The sequence below is a fragment of the Peromyscus californicus genome, unplaced genomic scaffold (assembly GCF_007827085.1).
Source record: "Peromyscus californicus insignis strain IS unplaced genomic scaffold, ASM782708v3 Scaffold_4__1_contigs__length_199733344, whole genome shotgun sequence".
In the NCBI taxonomy this organism is placed as follows: Eukaryota; Metazoa; Chordata; class Mammalia; order Rodentia; family Cricetidae; genus Peromyscus; species Peromyscus californicus.
In genome coordinates this window covers 178,555,901-178,570,278 of record NW_026294562.1, presented here as the reverse complement: position 1 = coordinate 178,570,278, position 14,378 = coordinate 178,555,901, and the positions used below count along the sequence as shown (strand labels likewise).

Sequence of the window (14,378 nt, the reverse complement as noted above, 5' to 3'; positions counted from 1 at the left end):
TCAGAATCCGACCTTCGCATTGGCTGCTGCCCCGTTTATGACATCATTCTCCCTCCAACCCAACCTACCAACCCTGGTAGGTTCTTGGGGTTGCCATGGCGATGCCTGTAAACAAATTTGGATCATCACAGGTCCCCTGTGACCAGTGACCAGTAAGTGCTGTCTGATACCGGACACACTTGCGACTCAGGTCAGCTGATCAGACAAGGACAACCAATTCTCTTGCTCCATTGTACTCTGGACTGCTGATACTCTCCCTCTGACCATGGCAGGTAAGGAAAGAAATTTTAAAATATTAAAAAAATAAGAGATCTCTTCTCCCTTATTTTTACTTAACTTTTAAATTTTTGTGTAATGGGTATATTATTGATGCTGATAGAGATATCTGGTATTGAATGTCACATTTAGATTTGGTTCTTACTGGGGTTAGAAAATATGGATATTAAAAAAGGACAAATTGCAGATATGACCCTGGAGGTACACAAAGGCAGTTAGGAACTGAATGTTACAGACAACCACAGATGAAATAAAAAGAAACAAGACATTGTCACATCCCAACCCATTATTATGCAGCCACACTGTTGAGATTAGTCTAGGTAATGGATTCCTATCACATGTAGAAAATAATATCCAGCTCTAGTCCCTGGCTCTTATACTCTATCCAGCCCATCTTCCACAGCATTCTCCACATCTTTCGGTTGTTTTGGATGTTAACAACATGGGCGGGGTACTCCACAGTCAGTTATTCCCTGGACAAGAACTGACACACCAGGGTGTGCAGGAATTTTCACAAGAATTCCCTACTAGGAGAGTTACAGGAAATTAACAATTACTGTGGAAGTGTTCATTGAAGAATCAATTGAACCAACTTTGAATTAAGAAGTGTTCATTGAAGAATCAATTGAACCAAATTTAATTAAGAAACAATCTTATTCAGAGATGAACCCTTTACTACATTAGAAATCCCAAAATGTCACTTGAAACATAGGGACTCAACAAGAAATGTTATCAGCAGGTTGTATTCATGCAGTCATATAGGATGTGTACTGAATTTATACAAAAATAAGAAGGAATGGCTTACATAAAAAGTAGTGGGGAGCTAGATGATGAAGGGATTCTTCGTTAAATACAGTTCTTATCTATGAAAATCCTGATACATCATTTCATTCAGAAAGCTCAGAGTAGAGCCAAGCCTGGTGGACATGGAAAGAACCTATAATGCCAGCACTTTGATGCAGAGGTAATCCAGTCTGTGTGATTTCAAGGCCAGACTGATCTAGGTACAGAGACGCTCTCTTCTCTCTCTCTCTCTCTCTCTCTCTCTCTCTCTCTCTCTCTCTCTCTCTCTCTCTCTCTCTCTGTATAGAGGAAGATCTGCACAGAACAGGACAAAGGCACAGGCATGAGAAGCTGTCTAAGGTTCTCCTACTTCAAACACTTCTGTTCTGAGACACAGGTGTGAGAACAAGACAAAGCAGGGCAAAGAAGGGTGTTGTCTAGTCAGAGCAAGGGTCAATGTGGATCAACTAGGAAGTGCATGCCCACACAGGAAGAACAGGCAGCTCATCAAATGAGTGTCATCCTATCCATTACCAGGAATCATTCTGAAATATTTGTTTGGGATATGTGAGGGAAAATAGGTCTCAGACTCTCCCAGACAGGACAAACTGCAGATAACTAAGCTCCTCATGGGAAGCTACACCGATTCCATCTCACTGTTCTTCCCACTTGCCTCTTCCTTCCTACAGAAAATTTCCAACGTGCACCTTTCTTTGGGACAGAATGTGCCTTGCAGCCTTCAGGATATGTGCTGAGGAATGCTCCACCCTTAGCAGGAAGTGTGTGCAACTTCTCCATGGTCTCCACCCCAGCTGTGAGTTCAGCATGGCTCCTGCCATCAGATTCCAACACTTGTTGCCAGCAGCTCATGGACAGTGCCTACCCCTACTTACCAGATGGCACAACCATGGTGACTACACTGACTGGCCATGGCCAGAGCTCTGCCTCAGCACTCTCCTATCCAGGTGTTCTCCAGTGGGATCCCACGGGAAGCACTGACAGGAGGGGAGCTACAATCCAGGACTTCAGTGTAACTGTCATTGACCAGAATACCACATTCTCCTCCTTGTCTATGACAGCCCAGTGTGATAATATTTTAGATCCCAATTCCTTAGTCCTCTCGTATCCAGTACTACCTGCCAGCCTTGTTCAGGCCACACCACCACAGGTGCCAAATCAAGGATACAGCCTGGCACCTTCCTACCAGGAGGGCAGCCAGGTCTATTACAATGACGGCAACAGCCTGGGTCCTCTGATGCCTGAAAAACTCAGGCAGTGCCTGCAGGCCTGTGACTCTGTGTTCTACTCTGGGGGTCAGGCCTCTGCCCTGCAACGAGGGATGGTGGTGATGCCAAAGGAGATTCAGCCAATGAATGTCCAAATACCCTTTACCACCTCTGCCATCTACTATCCCACACCTGCTCAAACATGCCAGACACCAGTCTTCAAGGTGAGTAAAGCCAGGAGGGGAGGAGTGAGATCAGCACTCAAAGCAGACACAGTTCAACCTTTCAGCAGTGGATGTCCTCAGGGAGAAAGGATGGGAGTCCTGAGAGCCTGGCTCACCATCCCCATCTTCAGTCTCTATAATGACTGACAATACAGGGCAATGAGTGGCACCCATCCTCCATTAAGACATGTCCAAGGACACCACCACAGACACACACATCACTGACCTAGCTTATCAATCCCATGCACCATTACACAGCAATCACCTCCTTCCTAATCTATTCCTTGGGGCTGTAGAGGACACCAAGGCCTTTCTGTTTGGGAATACTTTATTTTCTCTGGGTTCAATTCTGACTCTAGAGCAGTGCAACTCCAAATCTGTCCTAGAGGAAGTATTACTCACAGATTCCAAGTGCTGGCCCTGCCGTTCTCTTACAAGCATAAGTGCATTGAGAATCCAGTATACCCGGTGTACCAGTGTACAACTGCTAAGTTGGGCAAAGCTTCTCTCTCTCTCTCTCTCTCTCTCTCTCTCTCTCTCTCTCTCTCTCTCTCTACCTCTATCTCTCTCTCTCTCTCTCTCTCTCTCTCTCTCTCTCTCTCTCGTCTCTCTGTTTCTCTCTGTCTGCAGTGTACAATTGCTAAGTTAGGCAAAGATTTTCTCTCTCTTCTCCCTCTACCACTCACCATGCCCCTCCTTCTCTCTCTCACTCTCTCTCACTCTCTCTGTCTCTCTGTCTCTCTCTCCCTCTCCCTCTCTCTCCCCTTTTCTTTTGCTATGGCTATTCAGAGGTGATCCAAGGCTATGCATGATCACTAGGATATGTTCTAAACTACAAACATAACACAAGCTAAAGATTTCACCTTCTTAAACCAATTTTCACATCATTAATAACAAGACTGTGAAATGTGGAGCTGGAGAAATCCAGGGTTGTAGAAATTATTGCCTTGCAGGAGTGAGGAACTGGGTTTGGTTACCTGAACCCATTTAGAAAGTCAGGCAACTGGGGGCATTTGAGTAATGCCAAAAGTTGGAAGACTCTGGCAAGTTCTTGAAAATTATGGACAAGAAAAGCTGCCTGATAGCAAACTTCCACCAAAATGAGGGTCACTCATAGAGAGACATGGGAAAGGAAAGGGAGGACCACACCCCAAGGGAATTCTGTCACCTCCCCATGATCACTATGCATGCACATAACACACAATCACCGAGGAAAACACAAACATCTGAGAAAACATGGTATCACATGGTTACCAGAAATAAGACAGTGGTCACATGTCTCCCAACAGAGATGCTGCCTGTGCTACTCAAGCAGAGCTCATAGGAATGCCTTGCCCACTGCTGTAGGGGTCTGAGTATTGAGGTGTACTGAAAAGTGGGGAGCACCTCACTTACCAGGCACTGACTTCTTCCTTGACTCTTTTTCAGTGGTGAAAATGGAGACATCCCTGGGAATGACAGCTTCAGGCCAGATACTCTGTCTGCTGCAGAGTCCAGACCTCTGCAGTGCTTGCACCCAGGATGTCCAGAAGACACCACCTGTCCATGGGGACTGGTCATTAACTGCCCCCTTTGACAATTTTTTGGAATTCCTGCCCTTGCCTCCTGCTCCAAGCTTGGAACAAACAGAGAATAATGACTTAGATTTGATGACAGCTGATCTATCAACTCCTCTGGATCCCTATGAGGGCATAAAAGAAAACCAAGACCCATCATTTCTTCCTTTAACACATGCCAACATGCAGCACTGCCTGAATTACACTGATTCAGGGAGCCTAAAACAGAACCTTTCTCCTGACAATGGGACTTTGGGAAGCAGCAGCCTTGGTCAGGATGAGCCTGGGGAGCTGCATTGTGTGTGATGGGCTCCAGCATGGACTTTGCAGACTTGACTACACTGGTGGCAGATATTCACCTTCCTCTACTCTTCAACTCCCTCACTAAAATGAACCAATTCCAAGATCCCACAGCAACCCAATCCAAAGACATCAGGAGGGATCAGGACAAGGAAAGCATCATCAGTGTGCAATTGGACCACGTGAAAAAGAATGGCCAGAAAGTCTTGGAGATGCTTGATGGACCTTCTCAGGCCAGAATCCATTCAAGGACCTGGTGGAGAAGAAGAGGCTGTGGGCAGTGATGGGTCCAGTGAAGGGGCTATTGACAACATGCCCAAGCACCTGGAGGGCAACGCCCAAAAGCCACACCCAGGATGCCCAGCAGAGCTACGGCTGAGGGGCAAGACAAGACCATGGGTACTAGAGAAAACAACTCCATGAAAACAGAGGAGCTTAAACAGTCAAGGAAGAGAGTCAAGGCAGAAGAAAACACCACCAAGCCAAAGAACCAGAGGAAGAGGAATCCACCTGAGCTCTGCCATGACAGCTTTAAAAAGCCTCGAAATCACCTCGGCATTTGCATGCTAGAATCCGTGCAAGTCTTTCACCCACTGGGGAAGAAGAGTGAGAAGAAAACTGGCATCTCCTCCTCCGTGCTCGTCTAAACCTAAGCAGCAACAAAGATCCCAGGACAGGCCCACTCACCACATCCCTTCTGGATGTGCCAAGTGATGTCCTAGGCCCTGGTAAAACCTCGAGCAATGCTCAGAGACCAGAGAGCAGTGCTCACAGGGAGTGTCCATCTCCATCCCAGTATGAGCTGCCCCCACCTGGGAAGGTCAAGTTAGTACCTCTGCTTTTTCCAGCCCTGGAAAGGCCGCAAGCCAGACTGGTTTCTAGAAAGCCTCTCTTCCTGGCTTCATGCAGGGCCCCCTGCCTGCCGCAGTATACCCTGTGGGCCTCAGTCCCACTTGGCTCAGCCTACCACACTCAAGCCATCTAAACCAGCTCCTGCCAGCACTTCTATGTTTGGCTCTGACAAGCCTGTTCTGCCTATAGCTACCAGTGTCACACGAGCTAGCATAATCAACCCCATCCAGTCTTGCACTGGGCCTCAGAGATCTGTCTCTAGGCCTGGACCCTACAGGGCATCATCTCACACTTCATTATAGAGGGAGTTTGCCTCTGCTGAAAAGAACAAGGCCCCATCACCTCACAAACCTCAAATCCAAAATGTGCTGCAAGACTTCAGCCATCAACCAATTCCATGGAGGAAAGTCCACATTCCAGGGCCAGTCATCTCACAGCCCATCACAGAAGAGCAGAGGCCAGAGCGGGAGGCCATGAAGAGGCAGGCTCAATGGGAGAGAGAGAATGCTGCCAAGTACACCTCTCTGGGAAAACCACAGCTCTTCCTTCAGAGGCAGAAGGATATGGAAATTTCCAGATATTATGGCTATGTCATGTAAGGGCTGCCCTGGACTTTGGAACACAGTACTATTCAACATAGACAAGATTAGATACAGACACAGATATACAAGTATATATTGGATTTAAAGACTTGGATGTATGTGTACATATGTAGGTACATATGGAGTTAAGGAGATTAATATGTACATCCCAGGATTTATATATAAATGGTCAGACATAGTTTCTATACTTATACATATTTGAAGACACTAAAAGTGACTGGAGAAGCTAAAGTCAGTTATATTTCACCCATGAATAATTATATATAGAGTGATTTGATGGTTTCTTCATACCTTAGCTATTATTAATTTATGTTGCCAAATTGGAAATGTTTTCCATAAATACATCATATGCTATAAGTCAGTGATAGTGTTTATTTAAGGTAAAAGTATCTAGCCAAAATCTGTAGTGGAATTAAAATTATTATCCTTGACTTTTATTTTTCACTATACTGGTTTGGTATGTTTCCTATAGTGTATACTGTATAGTGAACATATACCTGCTCTTGCCAAACTTACTCCCATTTGGAAACACTCACTCCAGCCCTTTAATCACGATTGGTCTGGGATTGAGCACCTCCAAAAATTTCATGATGAGATACAGGATTCCATGTATACACTATCAAGCACCCAACTTAAAGAGAAAATATACTATGTAGACTATCTTCCTGAGATTGATTTCATTTGATTACTATTTTTATCTTAAGTTGTATCCATCTTTGAAATTATACATTTAATACTTTAATTCATTTTGTGTATGTGTGTGTGTGTGTTTGTGTTTGTGTGTTGTCCACCCGAATTCCTGTGGAACACATGTGTGGAGTGCCCACAGAGGCCAGAAGAGGGCATCAGACCTCTAAGGTCTGGAATTAAGGGAGATTGAAAGCCACCAGGAGGCAAGCCTGGGGACTCTGCAAGAAAAGCAAGTGTTCTTATCTACTGAGCCATTTCATGAGCCTCAGTTGAATCCACATACTGCAAACAACACAACTTCATTTTCTCTATGGCTGAAAAGACTTCACGTTCTACGAACATCCCATTTTCTTCACCCATGGCAATGCTGTTGGACACCATGCTTGGTTCCCCAATATTCTTGAAACGGTGCTGCAGTCAACACTGATGGGCAAGTACCTCTCTAATATATTGAGTTCTTTGGAAAGGCATATATGAACCATGGGGTGGGCCAGGTTTAGGATTTTGGAGGATCCTCCACACTGACATCCAATCAGGCTGGAAATCTTTCCATCCTCAGCATTGTATAGCATTCCTTTTTGTGAACTCTCTCAGTGGTGTCTGTCATTTCTTTTCTAGTTGGCCTTGGATGGCATCTAGGAGGGTAACTATGCATTTCCCTGATTCCTCCTCCATCTGAACCTTTGTATGTCCAAACTCTCCTTTTCATGAAATAGGGGAGGACTGTCTTTCTCTTTGCACTTTACTACATGGGTTGCCTTCCTCCTTATGATTTATGTATTTTATCTAATTCTAAATAATCTAAATATTAATCTTCTCACAGGGGTAGCAATAGCAAAGATGTCTTCCTGTTCTCTAGGACCCCCTCTCAAATAACTGTTTCTTTTTTTCTATCAACAAATGCTTTACTTCCCTGAGAGACCATCTGTCAACTACAGCCAGGATTTCTTGCGTGGCTGGTGTTGCTCCATCCTGGACTTTCTCTGATCATTCAACACTTTCGCATACTCTGTGCTCTGATATCATCAGGGTTACTCACACTATTGCCTCTGAGGCACTTGGAACTTCTTTGAGAGGGTGACACATAGTAAATATAACTCATTGATTTTTTAATTTGCTTTTAGTTTCTTGAGACAGGTTCTCTCTCCATAACTCTGCACGTTCAGGAACTAACTATGTTGATCAGACTAGCCTTGAACTAACAAACATCAGCCTGCTTCTACCATTGCCAATATCTCTGCTTCTGCTTATGACTCTGCCTCTGCCTCTCCAATTGCCTTGGCCATGACCCTGGCCCTGGCGCTGCCTCAAATGTGCTGAGACTAAAGGAATGCTAGCACAAACTAAATGGAATCAAGTCTCTTTCTGTCTATGTGAACTTCCAAGTTTGCCAGCATGATTGGATGAAGAGGCCATGTGTAAGTCAAGGTGCATTTTTGGCACCTACTCATAATCCCAAGAGACTTAACTGAATGTGTTTATAACTGGAATTCAACTCAGACTGATGTTTCTGAATATCTGCAGCTAAAGCAGAGATCCTAAGAATGTCATCCAGCTTTTGTAGAGGCCTAAGTGCAGAGGTGCACTGAGAGGAGGGGACATCCCACTTACCAGGGACTGACTTCTTCCTTGACTGTTTTTCAGTGGTGCAAAGGGAGACTTCCCTGGGAATCACACATCAAGCCAGATTCTCTGTCCGCTGCAGAGCAGAACTCTGTACTCCTGCAACTTGATTAGCAGATGAGGACACCATCTGTGGATGGTGGCAAGTCATTAACTGCCCCCATTCACAACCTTCAGAATTCCTGGCATTGCCACAAGATCCATGCCTGGAACAAACAGAGAATGTCAACCTGCATGAGATGGCAGCAAATCCTTCAATGACTCTGGATGCCTATGAGTGCATGAGAGAAAACCAAGATCCATCTCTCCTCCCTTTCGCACACCCCAACATGCAGCATCCCTTGCACTTCACTGATGCTGGGAGCCTAGGGCAGAAGCTTGCTTCTGATAACACCTCCTTTGGAAGCACATTCTTGGTCAGGATGAGTCTGGAACATGCACAGTGTGTTGGCCTCCAGCATAGACTTGCAGACATGACTACACTGATGGAAGAAGTTCACCTTCCCAACTGCTCAACTCTGTCTCTGAACTAAACTAATTCCAGGTTCCCACAGTCACCCAATGCAAAGACTCCAGGGTCTTCAGGAGCGATCAGGCCCAGTAAACATAAGGTGTCATCAGCAAACCCTTAAACCATGTGAGGAAGAATGAGGAGAAATGCTCTAATCTGTTACATGGAGCTTCTCTGGCTAGAATCTAGTGTCAAGATCATGTGGAAGGAGAGATTATGGGGCCTGAGAAGGGGATATTGACAACATGGCCAAGCAAATGGAGGGCAAAGCTCAAAAAGCCATACTCTGCAAGCCCAGCAGTCCTAGCGTTCATGGGCAAGACTAGGCCAAGAGAACTAGAGAAAACACCTCCAAGAAAGCTGAATGAACTGAAGCCATCAAGTCACAGAGTCAAGACAGAAGACATGCCCACTATTCTCAACACCAAGTGGAAGCAGGATCTATCTGAGCTCAGTCATGGTAGCTTTTAAAAGCCTCAAACCCACCTCAGCATGTACATGCTGGAGTCCAGGAAGGTCTGTTATTCACTGTGAAAGAAGGAAGAGAAGAAAAATGGTATCTCCTGAGCCTTCAACACTATAGAGCATCTGTGCTCTAATAGTATCAGAGATTGTCCCACTTTAGCCTCTTACGCATTTGGCATTTCTTTTTCCAGGGATACATATTGTAAACAGAATTCATTTACTTATTAATTCACTTTTAGATTCTTGAGACAGGGACTCTCTCCATAGCCCAGCATGTCCTGGAACTGGCTACATTGAACAGGCAATCACTGAGCTCAAAAAGTCCTGCCTGCCTCCCCCTCTGCCTCCACCTCCATCTCAGCCTCTGCTTCCACCTTTGTCTCCTCCTCCGCTGCCTCAAGAGTGCTGGGACTAAAGGATTGCTCCAAGAAGCCAAGTGCAATCAAGGCTCTTCTGTGTAGGTGAATAACATTTCAGTGTATGACTTCATGAGGTGGACTTGTGTACTCCAGGGTCCATTTTTTTGATCATACCTAAAATCCAAAGAGATGTGTTTACAGATGGAATGCCACGCCCACGACGGTGTCGCCCATGTGACAAATGCCTTGGATGAGGTGGTTACGTGGGAAAGGGTGGCTCGCGGCCCTCGGGTCTATGCCCCCGGCGACCTCTTATCAATCTGCCCGAATCATGGTGCCAGGCTACACGGAACCACACAAAATCTGCTTGCAGAGGCTGGCTGGCATTCTGCCTTTTTTCTTTTTGCAGCTGTGACTATTGCTGTTTCCTTCTGTATTGATTTCAGGGAGTTAGCTCTCAATGTTTCTGATGTGCCCCATAAAGAGAATATTGATTCCTCAAAAGTGGCCTCAATACCCCCACCTATAATTCAAGCTTTTAGGCAGTTAAAGAGGCTCCTAGAAATTTGAGGGAATTTATGAATGATTTAGAGCAAAAAGAACTTATGACTCAGAGGGACAAAGATTCTAGCGAGGAGAGAATGAAAGTAAAAGTCCAGGAACTCATAAGCAATCCACACGCGCAGCCAACAGCAGCTGCAAGGAAGCAGTTACAGGAACTAACCAGTCCTACAAGAATTATCCAGGGACAAATAGAGTTTCTCTTCAAGGGTCAGTGGTGGCAACCCCCTAAATTTAATCCTAGATATAATAATTATTTGGAGCCATTGCCCTTTACGGGAGCTTATGATAAACATGGGAACCAATGGGTGAATCATAATAGTATGAAAACAGAATGGCATAAGTTACAGTTCATGGAAAGAATAGCTAGGTCCCAACCCCCCTGGTGCCTTCTCACCTGCAAGCAAAGGTTAAATATTTTCACACAAATGAAACCATGGTTAAAACGATAGTGGGAAGGGTGTAATTTTGATACAAAACAAAGGTCTAATAATTACGTAGAAGGAAAACTTCAGCTAGGGCCGTAATGTTCTCTATCTGGATGAGGAACCACAAAAGAGGACATAACACCTGTACTCATGAGATCTGTTAGTCATTCTGAGAAAATTGTGTGACCACATTGTTAATTCTATATCTATCGCCCCACTGGCCGATTGCCATGTTTCCTCAAATGAATGTATAAAAAACACTGCTTGATCTGAGTAAAATTGCAGCAGTTTCACAGCATACTCTCGTGTCTGTGTCTGTCTGTCATTCGCCGAATCTCACTTATCCTGAGTACCTTCGACCTGTTCTCCCTCGGTCTGGTGTTCCTACTGAGACCCAGTCCGCGGCAATGGAACTTGACTTGGATTCATTTTTCCCTACAATCTGTCTTGTTTCATTTGTAGGTTGTACTTGCTACAATGCCTGTGAAGTTCTGACCTTATGTGATGTGTGCTAATCCTATCCTGGGTATTTTGATCTTTTTGGTAAAGCTATGTTTGCTTTTCTACTTCTAGGATGTGGGGCATTTGAATTTTACTGAGGAATTGTATTCACTCTCTCCATAGAGTTTCATGGTGCACCTTTCTTCATAATATCAAACCCCCAACTATTGTGTAGGCCCCAAATTGTTCATTCTAATAAGGGCTATGTCCAGACTGACCCAACTAGAAAATGTTAACAAACCCAGCATGAAAAGATCCTACTAACTGTATGCAATGATTCTCACAGGGACAAATTCCAGTAGAAGAGAATGATAGATAGCAATGTCTTTGGGAGGCATCAGGTTTTATCACTCTCTGTATGTGGTTATCATTATAGATTTAGGCACTGCCATGAGACTACTGTGCTTCACTTTACATCATAGGAGCAATAGAAAGACATTTGAATGTATATCTTCTAACCTTGATATTATTATTTTAATCTTTATGTTTTCAAACTAAGGGTCTTGTAGAATAATCCTTATTAAACAAAGCTCAGGAAACATTTTTCATAATAAAGCAATTCACACAATGCTGTACTTGTATTGAATCCTTCCCAATAACATTAGTTCTCATTGTACTATTCATGGAACATGTTCTTTTAAAACTGTATATTGTATAGTAAGCCAGTAACTTTGTGACCAAGGCCTACCCATTCCTTAACTGTCACCAAAAATCTTAGACATTGACATCGGCTTGACATTTCCTCCCAAGTCATGAATGGAACCATGGAGATATGTATAAACTAGGATCCATATATACAAACAGCATCAGGAGATATTTGTCTGGGACTGGATACATATGGTATTATATGATTATCACGAGTTATAAGAACTCTCCTGCAATCACCTTGACTAAATTCATCACTTCAGCTGAAATGGTTCTGTTGTGTGTAGACATCATATATTACTTGTCCATTGCTCTCTTATTGGACAGCAAGATCAGCTAACATAGAAATTCCTGAAAAATGCTGCAATCTATACTGATGTGCAAAGCAATAACATGTTCAATTCCTTGGAATAGTATAGATGGCAATGAGATAGACCAGGTGATGGTGTTTAGAGACAGTCCATACTGAAATACAGAGAAGGTAGAATACTTAACTGTATAGCCACCAACGTATTGGTATTTCCTGTGGAAGCAATACTTGGAAGTCCCCTACTTTCACTTAACACTCCACTTCTATTCCCTAGCATCAGAAAGAGCATTTTCCAATGGGCCTCGTGTTCAAATGACAAGTCAAGTTTTCATGAATCTCCATGGCTCCTTCTACTATGTACAGTAAAGCTTCACAGCCACAGACCTATCACTGCATCCATCTCTTCAATTACTTTCTAAAGTCTCCATCCATCAGAGATAATCACTGCTAATGTATCACAATGGGATGTTCCTTTGATTTTGGAGTAAATGGGCATGCTGCTCTATTCTACCTTACTGCTCTATTCTACCTTACTGCTCTAGCTCTCAATTCATTTGTACTCCTACTTGCAGGATAATCCCTGAGCTTTGGATGGACTGCATTGTACATGATCCATTTCTGAGTACCAGCCAGCCATCTCACCACAACAGCAGCCACTAAGTCTCAGCAGCTGAAACAATGACAACTCTCTCCAGCAGCAACAGAAACAAATGCCAAAGGATGGCCAGCAAGGAAGCATACTGTTACAGTTACATCTGCACCTGAAACTACACTAATCTCCTGCAAAATTGCAAAGGTTTAGAAGGGAAACGTAGAGATCCAACCATTCCAGTCAACAAAACGATAGCAGTTGTCTTTCCTCTGGGATATAGGAACTACTCAGTCACAGAACATTTTGTGGTGGATTGCAGTACAAGATAAGAATTCCCTTCTGTGCATGTGTACACATATCAAATTGGAGAGTTATTGCAAATATACTTAACAACTTTCCTTTCTCTGTACCAGTATATACATTTCTCTTGAAATTTTACTATGTGGGGGAGACATCCAAAAACCTAATAGCACAATTCCTGACCATTCTCACTCAAAATGATGGAAGAGCCTGCTTGGTCTATGAAAGCAGGTCAACTGGCTATCAGAAAGGGGGTTCCAACTCCAGGCAAGTCTGAACTTTTCCTATCCTGCAAATCATTCAGTTTGGCCCTTTTCTACTTCTTGCTCATAACTTACAACAGGATCACAATAACTTTCATATTTTAGGAGGTACTAAGGAACTTCATGGCCAACATCTCCGGAGGTTTAAGCCCTCCTCTGGCACTTATCAGTTAGCAGGCATCTGTCTTTAGGGAGTGCCATTTTTCGACCCATGCAGGATACCATCTTTCAAATTATTTAACTTACATTAGCTTTTCTTGGAGATGCTGTCCCAAGACAATATCTTATCATATGTTTTGTTATCTTTTGAAAGCTTTTTCTTTTGTAAAGAGGGACAGACGGTTAGTAGGTACTGAGAAGTGAGGACTCAGAAAAGAATTAGAAGGAGTACAGGGTGTGGAAACTAAGATCACTATAGGTTGTTAGAGGAAATAAGTTCATTATTACACTGAAATAAAAATAATATGCAAATGTTTAAAAATAAAACAACAGAAATGATAGAAATTAAACACAGAACACAGTTCTATCTACCTATCTCTATCTATCTATCTATCTATCTATCTATCTATCTATCTATCTATCTATCTATATCTATCTGTCTACCTATCTATCTCTACCTATCTATCTATATTCATCTATCTATCTATTCATCTATGTCTCCTTTTGCTCCACTCTCTGAATTCTCAAAAACACATGCCAAGTAACGTTCTACTCACTTGGGTCTAGGCTGCTAAAAGAGGGTGCTTCTTTCTGTATGGATCTACAATCAGGAGCCTGGATGAACCTTCCAACTTTCAGTCATTGGCACTTGGAATGTGTACATTATCTGACAAGTGGTCAGTCATGAAGGAAACTGCAAGGGTGAAAGACAAAGGCAGCCTGCTGGCCTACGAAAAAGGACAGTCTTATTGCAGTGTTTTCCCAAGCACTTCAAAACATGAAACAATCTGTATGCAGGAACAGTTCTACTGAGCTGGGCGTGTAGATGCAAACTACAGCACTAGCTCAGTGTAAAAGAGGTCCCAAGGGAAAGTGCTGACAGCTCATGTGAATGCAGGAGGAGAGCTAAACAGGCTCCAGGGTCATTTTCAATGAGGACTGACAGACACTGTCATAGTAGTGCTTGTTGAGGAAGTTAGAGTAAGAAATGTCTATAAATGCAACTCTACACCCATGCCATGAGACAGTCTATGAACCCACCAGTCAGTGACCAAAGAGAATGATAACAATCAAAACCAAAATGAGAGAACATACAAGATTTACCCATATTTTAACAAAATATCATATTCCTGTCTAAGAAGATACACTGAG

At 43.5% G+C, this 14,378-nt stretch overlaps 1 pseudogene; it reads left to right on the top strand.

The window, feature by feature from the left end:
• The first annotated feature begins 265 nt into the window (after positions 1 to 265).
• LOC128124130 (uncharacterized protein C2orf78 homolog) lies at positions 266 to 5,816 on the top strand (annotated as a pseudogene).
• Positions 5,817 to 14,378: the final 8,562 nt, after the last annotated feature.